The following is a 14,141-nucleotide window of genomic DNA, read 5'->3' as shown; positions in this document are numbered from 1 at the left end:
GCCCACAGGAGGCCCTCGGGAGCGGTCCTCTCGGGGCGGAGGCATCCGGGTCTGGACCAAGTGGGTGCGCGGCACCGCTGTTCATCCGCACCCGTGGGGCATCCTGGCATCTGCTCCACCGAGGGGTCCCACCTGGAACAGATGGGGAGACAGTCAGGTGAGAAGGCAAATAAAGATAAGTTCAAGTGAACGGGGGTTTTGAACAAATTAGGGCAGGCAGGGGAGCCCCCTACTAAGCCAAGCGCGAATTGCTTCTTCCTGCTTTCTCTCCAGCTACACTAATAACAATGCCAGTTTTTGCCAACACAGGAGAAGAGCCAGTTAACAAAGGCCTACTGTGTGCCAGGCACCATCCTAAACACTCTATGTGACAACACTATGAGATAGGTGCTAGTGTTCCCATTTTACACGTGGGGAAACTGAGGCATAGATGCTGAGTAAGAGAAGTCGGAATTTGAACCTAGGTCATAATCTAATAGGGCTGGGGGACTCGGAATGTCCTGCCCCTCTGGTCTCCTACCCCAGCCAGTCCCTGGTTCCCTCATTTCCCACATCATTGCCCCAACATTGATGCATTCCTGCCGATATCACCAGGGAAAGAATGAGGGACTCAGGAAGGCAGGGCTCCCCACTGTCACCAGGAGTGACCAGCCTGAGAGAGGAAACCTGGTTTCTATCCTTGGAAAGCCCGGCAAGCTGATACAGGAGGCCCAATTCTCACCCAGAGAATTCAGGTCCAAGCCTGGAGAAGCACAAGGCGAGCGGACGTAAACAGAGGGATGTGACATTGTCAATACTGACAACCTTGGACTTCATCCGCCTCACCCCAAAGCCACACAGACGCTTTCATTAACTCTACCCAGAACTGCAGACTTGCCTTCTATGGAACAGCGTAGCCTTCATATTCACACAAAATGTTCTACAAGTTTTATTTGGACCCCACGCTTCTCAAAACTGTCTTCAAGAACCATATTCATCTTAAATTCTGTTCTTATTCCAAGTAAATTCAGTCCCCTGCCCCAGCCAACTAAGCTCCCAGGCCCAGCACAGCATGTCTGAGGAACCTGTATGGATGTGACTGAAAATTAAGCTCAATTAGGAAGTTAAATCTGTGACAGGAAGTTGCCCAGCCTACTCAGAACCAGGCATGTAAGTGGAGTAAGCATTTCTGTTAGCGCGGACTATGTCTAAACACATCAAGTTCTGGCTTTATCATGCTTGTCATCAGACTTACTGTAATTTTGTTAATTGTAGTAAAGTGGTCGCTGTGTTTTAAGGGATTGTTCCATCAAAGGAGAATCTTAAGTTTAATGAAACAGGTGTAAACATGTTTTCACTTTTCTAGGTCGTGGGGTCATAACTTTGACAGCTGACAGAAATGTTCATATGAGAAAATCAATACGGTGCTCTTTCTTGCCATGCTCTCAACAGGCGAGGGTGTGAGACAGAGGAAAGTAGAGGGGCTTGGGGGTTCAGGAAGGTACACAGGGATTCTCCCTCAAATGGGGGTCAAAAGACCCATCACTGCCACTGATTCCCTCTGTCACTTTAGGTCAGTCCCTACTTCCAAAATGGTACCTTAGACACCTTCCCAAAGGCCTGTGGTTGTTGTTAAGTGCCAGAGAGTCAGTTCCGACCCATAGCGACTCTGTATAGGATTTCCAAGAAATGGCTGATAGGTTTGAACCACCTACCTTACGGTTCAAACTGACCTTGTGGTAGCAGCACACCAGGACACCAAGTTATGTGTCTAGTCATATCTAAAAGAAGTAAGTGGAGCCCTGGAGTGACATTATAGGACAAGCACTAGACTGCTAACAGCAAAGTTGGCGGTTCAAACCCACCAGCCGCTCCTTGGAAACCCTAGACAGGGTTACTATGGGTAGGAACTGAGCTGACAGCACTTAACAACAGTACTAGAGAAGCAGGCTGTACGTGAGAATGTAAACCTAGAAAGCACATGGGCCTGGTCTGGCTTCCCAACACTGGTACAATACTACAATCCCCTCCCATCCCTGGAGAAAACGGGTGTATGTCTCGATACTTTTTGTGTGCATGTGCTAACAAAAGTATGGTTTTTGTTTGTTTGTTTACCATGATCAAACCATAAATTCTACTATACAACTTGTTTTTACCACTTGATACTATCTTGTGGCCATCTCCCAATGTCAGAACATATAGACATACTCTATCATTTTTAAGGCGTGAGTAGCATTCTGGTGTCTGGGTTGAAGTATGATTTATTACTCAACTTCTCCTATCCCATCTCTTCTCATATCAGTATGTCACAGCGCAGAGAAGGCAAGTCACTTCACAAGACAGCACAAAGAGGCAACTTCAAATGATCCTTTTATGACTTTTGTCATGAGAATGAATATAGGAAAGTAGCCAAGTACGACCTGGATTGCCACAGCCATCTTCACACACCCCAACAGTGCTCCCCGGCCTCCATAGGCACCTTTCACTAATCCCAACACACTAGCAGGGAAGTGTTGCAGCTCTGCAGAGATGTCCTCCTGGAGGCTGTCTCTGTTCTGGGCTCCATGGATCTGTGAATGCAAACCCCAGAGCCAGGGAGGCCCTGAGGCCAGGGCCATGGACCACTGTCTGTTGCTCCTGGTGTAATCACACCTAAATCAGCGTCTATGCTAATGTCCTCGGAGTACAGTGGACACCTTCCTTCCCCTCTCGTGAATTAGTGTGAAGGAAGGAGGGACCTCACTCACCTTGCTCACAGTGGTCTCTGGAGAAAGGAGCTGGAATCTGGCCAGCCCTGTGGGAGGAAGGAAGGAAGATCACAAGGCCAACACTTTCTCCATTCCATTAAGAGCCCTTTCAATCTGTCCTCAGGAGTCCTGGTAGTGCAATGGTTAAGTGCTCAGCTGCTAACTAAAAGGCCAATGGTTCAAACCCACCAGCCTGTTCTTCGGGAGAAAGATGTGGCAATCTGCTTCTATAAAGATTGTTGTTGTTGTTGTTATGTGCCTGTGGAGTCGGTTCCGACTTGTAGTAACCCTGTATAGGGTTTCTGAGGCTGTAAATCTTTATGGGAGCAGAAAACCCCATAAACTATGCTACCAGAGCTCCTTGAAAACTGAAGTAGCTCTACTCTGTCCTGCAGGGTCACTGTGAATTAGAACAGATTCAACAGCAACAGGTTTGGTTTGGGGTTGGACCTCAGGCTCTGGGTCTCACACAGTATTAACTGAGAAGCATCTGCCCTCATCAGTGTAGAGTGGTTCAGACCCAGGCTGAAATGTGCTCTACCACTCGCCAGTGTGACCTCATATGTGGCTTCTAACCTCCTCTGGCCGACACCCTACCCCTTAAGAGGTTACTAGGAGATTCAACAAGAAAATCCTCAGAACAGTGCCTGACACATAGTTAGTGGCACTGTTGCCACTCACGTTCACCAGAAGGCTGGTGAAGATGCCAGGAACAGGTGGTATGTTGGCCAAGTAGCTTCCGGAGGGAGAGAGGGCGATTCTAGAGTATCCCTCCCCAAATCTGGATGTTAACCCCTGGAACTCCTTCAGCCCTCTGGAAGGAGATGATGATTCTGGAAGCTCTAGGAGAGGCTTGGGCAGCCAGAGACACCGGGGCTCAGCCAGCTTCTTTCACTTAGCCCAGACTCAGAGCCTTGGGAATATCATCTCTGTGTGTGTGCCACAGCATGTGAAAGGCTGAAGACTTCAGATACAGCCCCACACCCGCCCCCCACTCCTCCAGAAGAAGACACCGAGACCCAAGACTAGGAAGGAGTTCCCCACGGATGCAAACGAGTACCAGAAAAACCTAGACATTTCCATCAAAGGGAGGTGCTTGCATGAGGACAAAGTGGCTCAGACTCAGGGGAAAAGGATTTCCAGAAGTACCAGATTCCACAGGAATCTACAAGGACTCACAGATTCCCAAAGCCAGGCTGTGTGCAATCAGCACCAGGTGGTTGGTGGGGGCTAGCTCATACTGGTCAGAGGACAGAGTCTGGGGTCAGGACGCAAGGAGGGAGACCGTTCTCTGGGTGAGGCTGTCTTCTGCAACCAGCCCTGCTCAAAGAAAAAGCAGGTAAAGCAAATGAGAGTGTGAAGGCAGGCACCGAGGCAGGTACGCTTCATCTTTACTACAATACCACCAGACAGGTATTATCACCTATTTTCTAAACGTGGAGGCAGGTCCAGAGAAGTTAGGTAACTTGCCCAAAGTTACACAGCCAGTAAGAGGTCAGAACCAGAACCAAAGAATGGCTGTTCCTAAGAGCCAAACACGCCATATATGGTTTACAGGGCTCAGAGCTGAGGAACCACAGAAACCTAACCCAGGCTCAGGAGCACCAACATTCCACCAGAGGAAACATGACCCAGAAAGCACATGGAGAGGTCTGCTTGGCTCTGCGTCCTTGGGGAAACCATGGCATAGGAACAGTGGGAGGTAATCCTGACTGGCTTCTGAAAAGGGAACTGAAGCAAACCCACTGAGCCCATGAGACCTCACATTAGGCCTATCCATGGCTGACTCTAAGGTTCTCCTGGATTCATCGTCGTGAGTGACTTGGGTCTGGGACACAGAAACCACACACCCATCCTCCCCAGGGCCCTGTGAGCCTGGCCCAGAGTGAGCCTCCACCTCCCAAGAAAGGAATCCAGGCCTGGAAAGGTGGTGAATGGCCAACCTCCAGTCTGCTCAGCCAAGACCTGACTCATTCCTGGCCTGGCCTAGGAAGGTGGGCAAGCTGCCCCAGTGTCGCTCTCCCGACCTTGCCCAAGGTCATCCCAGCCAGGCCTGAGCAGAGCCTGTCCACCAGGGCAGGGGTGGGGCCCACAGTGGGGACATGAAAGGCCAGCAACCAGAGTCCTGGGTTCACCTCTCACTGGGCCTAGGAAGTCTACATGACTTTGGGGAAATGATTCTACCTCTCCAGACGTCAGTTTTCTTCCTTATAAAGAAAGGTGTTGTGACAGAATCCATCTGGGTACCTGGCATTTAATAAGTACCAAGACAGGTTGGCATGGGCTCAGGCCTTGGACTTTTCCCCTGACTACACTCACAGCAAGGAGCTCTGGTAGCGTAGTGGTTATAAATCGGGCTGTGAGCCGCAAGGTCAGCAGTTCGAAACTACCAGCTGCTCCACAGGAGAAAGATGAGGCTTTCAGCTCCTGTAAAGATTTATAGCCTCGGAAACCCTGTTCAGGGTCACTATGGGTCAGAACCGACTCAACGGCACTTAACAACAACAACACTCACAGCATCGATGGACTCAAGCGTGGCAACAGTAGTGAGGTTGGCTCAGGATCGGGCAGTGTTTCGTTCAGCTGTGTATAAGGTCGGTACCGACTCGATGGTACCTAACAACAACAACACTCACTCCAGCCCCGAGGCTTTAAATACCATCTACACACGGAGGAGTCCTGATGTGGTGCTGTAGGATAAGCACTGGACTGCTAACTGCAAGGTTGGTGATTCAAACCCACGAGCTGCTCCTCAGAAACCCTATACAAGGTTGGTATGAGTCAGAACCAACTCAATGGCATTTAACAATTAAGAACACATTAAACATGGACTCCTGGGTTTCGCTCTGCAGCTGACCTCTCCCATGCATTCTCGCCCACTTGTCCATCCTACCCATACTTGTTACTTCATTTGGATGCTTAAACAGGTCCACTGATCCATGCCCCTCTGTCCTCCCCAGCTCTGTTAATGTCAACTCCATGTGATTCAGGCCAACTCCTTTGGAATCTCTCACTCCACAGTCAATCTGCAGCAAATTCTGTCTTTCCCATATCCAAAATGAGTTCAGAATCTGACCACTCCTTGCCTCCTCCACCACTACCACCCATTGCTTGTCTCCCAGCCTTCCCCTCCCCCGACAGGAGTCATGACATTCCTCTGCTCCAAGCCCCACAATGGCTCCCAAGGCTTCAGAACATACCCAGAGCCTTACTACAGCCCACCAGGCCCCCGCTGGTCCCTCCTGTGTCACCTCTCTGACCTTGCTCCTACCCTCACGCTCTCTGCTCTGCCACTCTGGGTCCTTGCTAGGTTGCCACTAAGCTAAGCACATTCCCATCGAAGGACTTCATTTCCACCGCCTGCCATGTTCTTTCCCCACATACCCTTCCACCTTCTGATGCCCAAGGGTCACCCCTCACCATGTCCTTTAACCTTTTACCCTTTGTTTTCTCATAAAGCAGACCACCTGAGAGATGCTCTATTTAGTTGTCACTGACTGTCTTTCTGAGGAGAATGTAAGTTCCATGAGGGCAGGGTCTTTTAGTCACAGCTGTATCCCCCATACCTAAAACAGTGCCCAACATTGTCAATCGGTATTTGTTAGGTGGATAAATAGGATATGGGAGGAGAGATGAAGTAAGTCATGGAGTAACTGTTTTCTTCCCTTCCCTACCTCTTCTGGCTCACAATGGGGGAGGGGGGGGAGAGTGGAAGAAGAAGCCCTTTAGTTTCCAAACTCCTTTCTCTTCTACATTTCCGTTTACTGCTCATTGCAAGCTTATACCACTTTACAGATGAAGGAACTGAGGCCAAGGCAGCCCAGTGACATGTCTAAGGTCCTGTGAGCCTTCTGGCCCCTTTCCTGGGGGCTCCCCCTCTAGGGCACAGAAGGTCAATGGCCAGTCAATCCCCTTTCCAAGCCAACAGACAGCTCAGAGAGCAGGGGGCTGACACCTCCAGGGTCTGACTTGACCTTCTCTTCTGTCCTGCAGAAGAACCAAGGCCCCATCCTGAAAGGTGGGGGTTATAGCAGGTCGTCTTGGGAAGAGATGGGGGCTTCCTAGGGACCACTCTGTTCTCTGTAAGATGGGAGACTGGCCCACATCAGCTCTGGCCCTGCACATCTCTGGCTCTGTCTTCTGAAAAACCCTGAGGTTTTCATAATCATTAGTCCTTTGGACTGTTTCCATGTGTGTTTGTTTGCTTTTCTTCAGTCTTCTTTCCTTGGGACTAGGAGAGATCCTGGATCTTTTTTTTAACTTTTTATTGTGATTTGGCTGCAAGTTTACAGAGAAGTTGGCTTTCCAGTCAACAATTCCTACACATTTTGTTTCATGACATTGAATGCAATCCCCACAATGTTAACAGCACTCTTTTAACTTCCTCCCTGTGCTTACCATTTCCATTTGCCCTTTTCTATCTCTTCCTGCCTTCTGAGCTTTATCCCTGGACAAACACTGCCCTTTGATCTCATACGACTGATTGTTCTAAGGAGTACCAACCTCCCTGGTGTTATTGTTCAGTTTCTAGGCCTGTCTACTGTTTGGCCAAAAACTGAGCCACAGGGGTAGACTGAGTTCCAGGCGTGAAGGGTATCTAAGGACTTTAGTCCTAGGGTTCCATCAGTCTCTATCCAACTAGTAAGCCTGATTCTTTAAAAGAAAAAGTATTATTTTTGAGTTTTGTTCCACATATTTCTCCCACTCTACCTAAGACCTCCTATTGCGATCCCTTTCAAAGCCATCAGTAGTGGTAGGCGGGCACCATCTAGTTCTTCTGGTCTCAGTGTCATAGAGGCTGGGTTCACGTGGTTCATTGGTCCTTTGGACTCTTTGCATGTGTGTTTGCTTTTCTTCAGTCTTCTTTGCTTGGGACTAGGAGAGATCCTGGATCTTGTGATCCATCTGTGACTGCCATGATCCCTACCTAGAGGCCCAGTCCCATGACACTGCCATAACTGGCCACTAGGTGGTGTCCTAGCACTCAGGTCATGGCTGCTCCCAACCAAAGGGCAAACAGAGCAGCTTTTCTCTCTGCGGCCCTTAGAGTATGGCCCACCTCCACCTTACTACTGACCAAAAGTGAGAGGAACTCTTCAACCCCCAGGGGTCTTAGACTCCAAGACTTTCAGAGTTGGAAACTACCTTACAAAATCAGTAAGTCCAAAGGTGGAAAATACATGGCTCGCTTCCCACCACTTTCTACCCAGTTCTTGGCAGGCATCACTAATCCATCCAGGTGTTATTGTCCTACTGACAACACTGCATTCTGGGCAAGTCACTACCAAGTGATCAGAACTGACCTGCAAGATACAACCTGATTGCCAGCCCTTTCATTTTTTCATATGAGAAGATGAGGAATACGTTTACTTTCTCATCAGGAATCCAGGCTGCAAAAGTCAGCAGGGCCAGAATGAGGTCGTATGACTCCTGGGCCGCTTGTGTAACCATGGTTAAGTCCTGGGGAAACCTCAAGTGGGTAATGGCAGTGTTAATGGAGAGGCTGCTGGGCCCTGGGGCAGCTGCATTTCTGTCCAATTGTCACCTCAGATGAGGTGGGGGTGGGGTGCAGGGAAGTCTGCCTGGGCTGAAGAGGTATGGGAAAGGAAGAGACAGGAGAGACAGAGTGAGGCTCTCAGGGAGTGTGTGTATGTGTGTGTGTGTGTGTGTGTGCCTGAGCCCAGCAGAGACAAGGGGGCAACCCTGACAGAAACGCCTTGTCCTCCTGCCCCTGCACAGGCTTGTTTTCTTCCCAAGCTATTAATGTCGCTGCAGCTTCAAAAGCCGGGTGACCTTTAAATGCTGAGCCTCCCGCTCCTGCCCTAGGCGCGGAAACAGCTTAATGGAAACTCGGCTCATAAATTATCAACTCAGCCCAAATAGCCACAGCTGCTGGGCCTGCAACAAAGCCAGTCTCATCCCGAGGGCCCCCAGAGCTGCTGGACAGCCACACCTGTGCCCATCCCCGGGGTAACCAGGGAAGGGCAGAGGGGACCTCAACACAGCCATCCAGGAAAGGCGGCCAGGCTGGAGAAGAGACAGACTCGGCTCTGCCACATCCTGCAGTATGACCTGGGATCAGCCACTTAACTCTCGGGCTACTTACCTCTTCTTTATCTGGAAAACATGAGCCTCTGATAAGTGGATTCCCAAGGCCCTTTGTAACAAGGAAGAAGGGCCACTGAGAAGCCTCACTACAACCCAACGACTGACTCATGGCTTCCATGCCCACCCAGCTGGGGCAGTAGTACCTGACTTACCAGGGCCGTCATGTGCAGTATGCAGCATGTTTACTGAACAACTCCTTGCCCTCACCCCTCTTCATTTAGTGCAATCTGCGCAAGGCTGGAATATATTTTTTTAATTATGTGTATCTTTAAAAATCTGAAAACAAAACAAAAAAGAGATATTCTAAATTCTTTCTCAACTTTTGTATTCAGATCTACAGCCAATGAGGGGTGTTTGGGGGCAGGAACTAGGGTCAGAGGTTTCAAGGGGTGTTAAAATAAGGCACTCCCCATGGAAGGATGGGCCTTGGAGCCTCAACGCTGAGGATACCATCGTCTGTCTCTGTTCCCAAGGCCCAAATATCAAGGTTGGCTGCCATGAAAGGAGCCAACTCTGCCTTCCAGTTGGAAAAATCCAAGATGAAGCTCCCCAGGCCTGACTAACACATCACGGTTCATCTTCGTGGAATAATGGTAATAACAGTAATAATGATAATAATAGCTAGTATTTATTGCCTACTTCCTTACATGCCAAGTGCCTTCCATATGCTAAATCTTTTCATCCTGCCCTCCAAGGGACATCTTATTGCTATTTTCATTTTATAGATGGAAAAATGAGTTACAGAAAGGCCAAGGAGCTTGTTCAAGGTCACACAGCTAAGAGGCCCAGCTGAAATGTGAGCCCAGAAGCTCTGATTCCAAAATCCACTCTAATCCATCAAGGACCGATTCTCTGTGATCCTTGGCACAGGGCCATTGCATAGCAGTAACTCAGCAACCATGAGCTGAATTGAACCCTAAAGGGGCAGAGTTGCCCTGGAGAGGCAAGGAGTGCCTGGGTGCCTTGGAGTTACAGGGTGCTTGTATGCAGGAGAGGAGCAGAAGCTGGTAAAGTTTCTCTTCCCTTTGGTCAGTCTGAAGGTGCAGGTGGAGCATGAAACCATGACTGTTTCCTTGCAAAAGCCTTTACCCACCCCACCAAAGTTGCCTGAATAACCAACTGTTTTCCAACTCTACCTGAGCTGGCTAGAGACTGTTTCCACAACAATCCCTCTCTCCATCAACAAACGTCACCAGCTCAGCCAAGACACTCAGCCCAGGCACCTGAGAAGAATCAAACCTCAGTGCACGGGAGAAGGGGGGCTGTGCCCTACTGCCTCACCCCAGATACCACAGCCCTGGATCCTGCTGTTCAGGTAGAGCAGGAATGTGTCTGTACAAGGGACCAAGGGAAATGGCCTAGACTGGGAAAAGGGGGTTGTTAGCCATTCAAGTGCAGGGTCAGCAGCAAGGCTGGGCTGGCTCCAGGCATGAGCTCATGGCCCAGCTCCTAGGGAGGAGGGGCTAGCTGCAGGCAGGCCAGCTGACTGTCCTTCCACCAGCTATGTCATTAAGGCATAGGATTAAGCCCAGAAGTCTGGGCATACACAGGGGATGTCTATGGACCTGGGACAGATAAACAGCCTATCAGTAATTCAGCACTGAACATGCCCAGGGAATCCAAGTCCAAGGATCCAGGATGAGGGAGAGATGCTCAGGGTAGGCAGAGAAAGACCCTGTGAGCAGAAATCACAACCCCTACCCCCAACGCTAACACACTCTTTACACTTACTCACTGATTCATGAATTCCACTTCTACAAAATTTACCTACAGATATATTTGTAAACGGAGTCCTGGTGTGGCGCTGTGGGCTAATGCGTCAGACTGCAAAGTCGTTTGAACTGCAAAGTCAGTGGTTCAAGCTCACCAGCTGCTCCTTGGAAACCCTATATAGGGTCGCTATGGGTCGGAATCGACTCGACAGCACTTAACAACAACAACAACATATTTGTAAATGTGCTAAGTATATAAGAGTATTCCTGTAATAATGTAACAGCAAAAGATTGGAAATACTAAATATCCATCAATAGTACGCTGTTTAGAACATGGTACATTATCTGCTCGACCACAGAGCGTTGCTAAGACTAACAAGCAACTCAACAGCACCTACTAAACAGAATGCACGTACACGCATGAATGATGCAGCTTCTAAAAGTTTATGGAAAAGTGAAACGGAAAGATAATGGAATTTTTCCATGAACTTTTTGCAGCCCCTTTGTATATAATAGAATAGAGAGATCAAACAGAATAGAATATTATACAACAGTAAACAAAAATGAGGCCTCCTCTATATGTACTCATGTGGAACAGTCTCTAACACCTAACAATGCAAGGCACTAAACAGTGAGTGCCGTCACTACCCTATCACGCATCCTAGTATGTATATGTACCTGTATGCACACTTACATAGGTGTGGAGAGAGAAAGACGCAGAGAGAATATCCAAGTACTTTGGGGAAGAGAACTGGGCCACAAGAAACAGATCAGGAAATGTCATTGTACATTTTTATTCACATTCATGTACTGATTTAAAATAAGCAAGTGATCTATAAAAACCATCAAAGTGATAGCGGTGCCAGTGATTTTATGTTCTTTGTGCATATGTATATTATCTGCAATAGATATGAGTTACTTTTTGTAGTTACAGCAAATACTTATGGTGGTGGTGGTGGCTATGTGCCGCAGAGTCGGTTCCAACTCATAGCGGCCCTGTTAAGGGTTTCCAAGGCTGTAAATCTTTACAGGAGCAGAAAGCCTCATCTTTCTCCCACGGAGCAGCTGGTAGTTTCGAACTTCTGACCCTGAGGTTCGCAGCCCGATTCATAACCACTATGCTACCAGAGTTCCTTAATGAGTACTTAACTAAATGCCATGACACCAGAAATGTACCTTAGAAGTGAGGCTAGTGAGACTTCATCTTATATACTTTGGGCATATCAAGGAGGATCAATCCTATGCTCAGTAAAGTGGAGGGTCAGTGAAAAAAAGGAAAGACCCTCAACAAGATAGATTGACACACAGGTTGTAATACTGTGTTCAGGATGGTGTTAAGGCCAGGCAACACTTCATGCTGTCTTATTTCCAGCCACTACGAGTCCTGGGGTGGCGCTATGGGTTAATGTGCCAGACTGCAAAGCCGTTTGAACTGCAAGGTTGGCAGTTCAAGCTCACCAGCTGCTCCTTGGAAACGCTCTACAAGGTCGCTATGGGTCGGAACCAACTCGATGGCACTTTAACAACAACACAAGTCCTTTGACAGTCAACGACAACATGCACTTTCTAAACACTTAGCCTTTATCATCTCCTAAGATCCTCACATAAAGTAATTGCTGTCCCCATTTTACATATGAGGAAATTAAGGATCGGCAAGGATAAATTCCTTAGGGTTCTAACTCAATTCTGCGTGCTGCTATCATTTAGGCAGGCTTTCTTGGGTCCGGCCCTCACAGGAAACCCAGCTCTGCTCTTCCCATGGTAGGACCTGGTCAGGGCCTGTCCCCATCCAGATGGGTGTGGGGAGGGCTGAAGACCGACAGGCACACAGGTGATGGCAGTGGGCACAGAGCCAAGGCAAGGCCACAGCTGTTTCAGAGGTAGACCATGGGCACGGAGGACTGGCTGGGTAGAGCAGAGTAGGGGTCTGGCCAGGAAGCTCCTCTGAGAGAGGAAACCACAAGTTCGTTTTTATTGGTGCTGAGTCTGGGCTAAGAGGCCATAGAGAGCTGCAGCAAAGAGCCGGGTGTTAGCACTAGGCCAATCTTAGGTACATCCTGGACCAGTAAAATTTCTCGGAACCTGTTTCCTTGTGTGTAAAACATAGATAACGATACCTTGTCATCTGGGGTTCCTGTGGGAATTAAATGATGGGCTTGTGGGACCCAGAGCCAGCACAGCACCCCACATGTGCCTGCTCTAAGCTGGAGGCAGCTGTTAGTAAAACTGCCCTGGGCCATCATATAGTTAGGTCTTAGGTCTCAGAACAGACTCTCCAGCTGGCCTGGAGTCAGGCTCGGGTGCCACCCCCAGAGCCAGCAGCACCAAGGTTTCCCCTCGGGGGTCTTGGGGACCTCAGGCTGAGGGAACTTTGGGACTCCTGAGGAAGAGCAGAAAGCTGGGCAAACAGCCTTTATATCCTTTCCCACAGTTCCCTGCCCCTCAGGCAGACTTCTGCAGAGAGAAGCATGACTAGAATATTACCACCAGGGCTGTGCAGGCCTCTCACTCCCTCCCAGGGACAGGAGGTAGTTCCAGGGGGCCTGTCCTCTCTAGAAGTCCAGTCAGAATGGCCTCTCAGAAAGGCTACTTCTGGCAGCTGAGGAATGCAGCCTGGGGCTGGGGAGCAGAAGCTGGGGGGTGGGGGAAAGGTCGACCCAAGGCTCAGCTTCAAAAGAACAGGCAGCAGCTGCAGCTGGGAGGGCCACCCCCTCCCCGGCAGGCAGGCAGCCGGGACACCATCAGAAATTCCACTGGTGTGAGGAGGGCCCAGCCCAGACAGCAGATGGGATTGTTTACAGCTACTTCCATCAGGCCTGCTACTCCCCCACCCACAGGCTTTTCCCTCCTCCTCACCTCCCACTCCTCCACAGTCAGGGGAGCCCCAGGCCAGCTGCCAAGAGCCCCTCTCCACCTGATGGGCTCCACACAGCCACACACACTCACCTCGAGCCACCTACGACAGACAGGACAAACCTCAGGTTCTCACTTCTACATGGCGAAACTGAGGCCAAGAGAGAAGAAGTGGGTTGCCAAAAGTCACACAGTTCAGCACTGCAGAGCTGGGAGTTGAACCTGGATCAGGCAATTCCTGGGCAGAGTAGTACAGAAGCCATTGTGGTGCCACGTTCTGTCCCTGGCACACACACCAGCTCGTGTGTCTGTCTGTACATCCCTACAGGCTCCCACTGGCAGCCACACCATGAGCTCAGCCAAGGCTCTCAGACACAGACAGCCCTCCCTCTACCCACCCGCAAAGCTATGTTTTTACAATTATAGTCACATTCACTAATGCGCACTAACAGAACCTCATCTTTCCCAAAGCCCACCCCGGAAACCAGTTCCCGCTCTAGGTGGACGCAGGGCCAGGTGAGGTCTTTGGACCCCTCTCTCTCCCCCCCATCTGTGCTCGAAGTGCTTTTTCCAGCACTTGGTGCAGCAGCGCACAGGTCAAGCTGACCTGTCGAGGTAGACCAGCCTGCAGCAGGAAGTGGCTGGCACAGCCTGGCCGAGGCATCAATTTCCTGCTGGATTGGGCTCCTGAAAGGGAATGTGGAGAAGGACCTAGACTGGGGCAGTCGTGAGAAGAACAGGA

The sequence above is a fragment of the Chrysochloris asiatica genome, unplaced genomic scaffold (genome assembly GCF_000296735.1).
Source record: "Chrysochloris asiatica unplaced genomic scaffold, ChrAsi1.0 scaffold00007, whole genome shotgun sequence".
Taxonomy (NCBI): Eukaryota; Metazoa; Chordata; class Mammalia; order Afrosoricida; family Chrysochloridae; genus Chrysochloris; species Chrysochloris asiatica.
The sequence above is the reverse complement of the archived record's forward strand: the minus strand, read 5'-3'. Positions refer to the sequence as shown.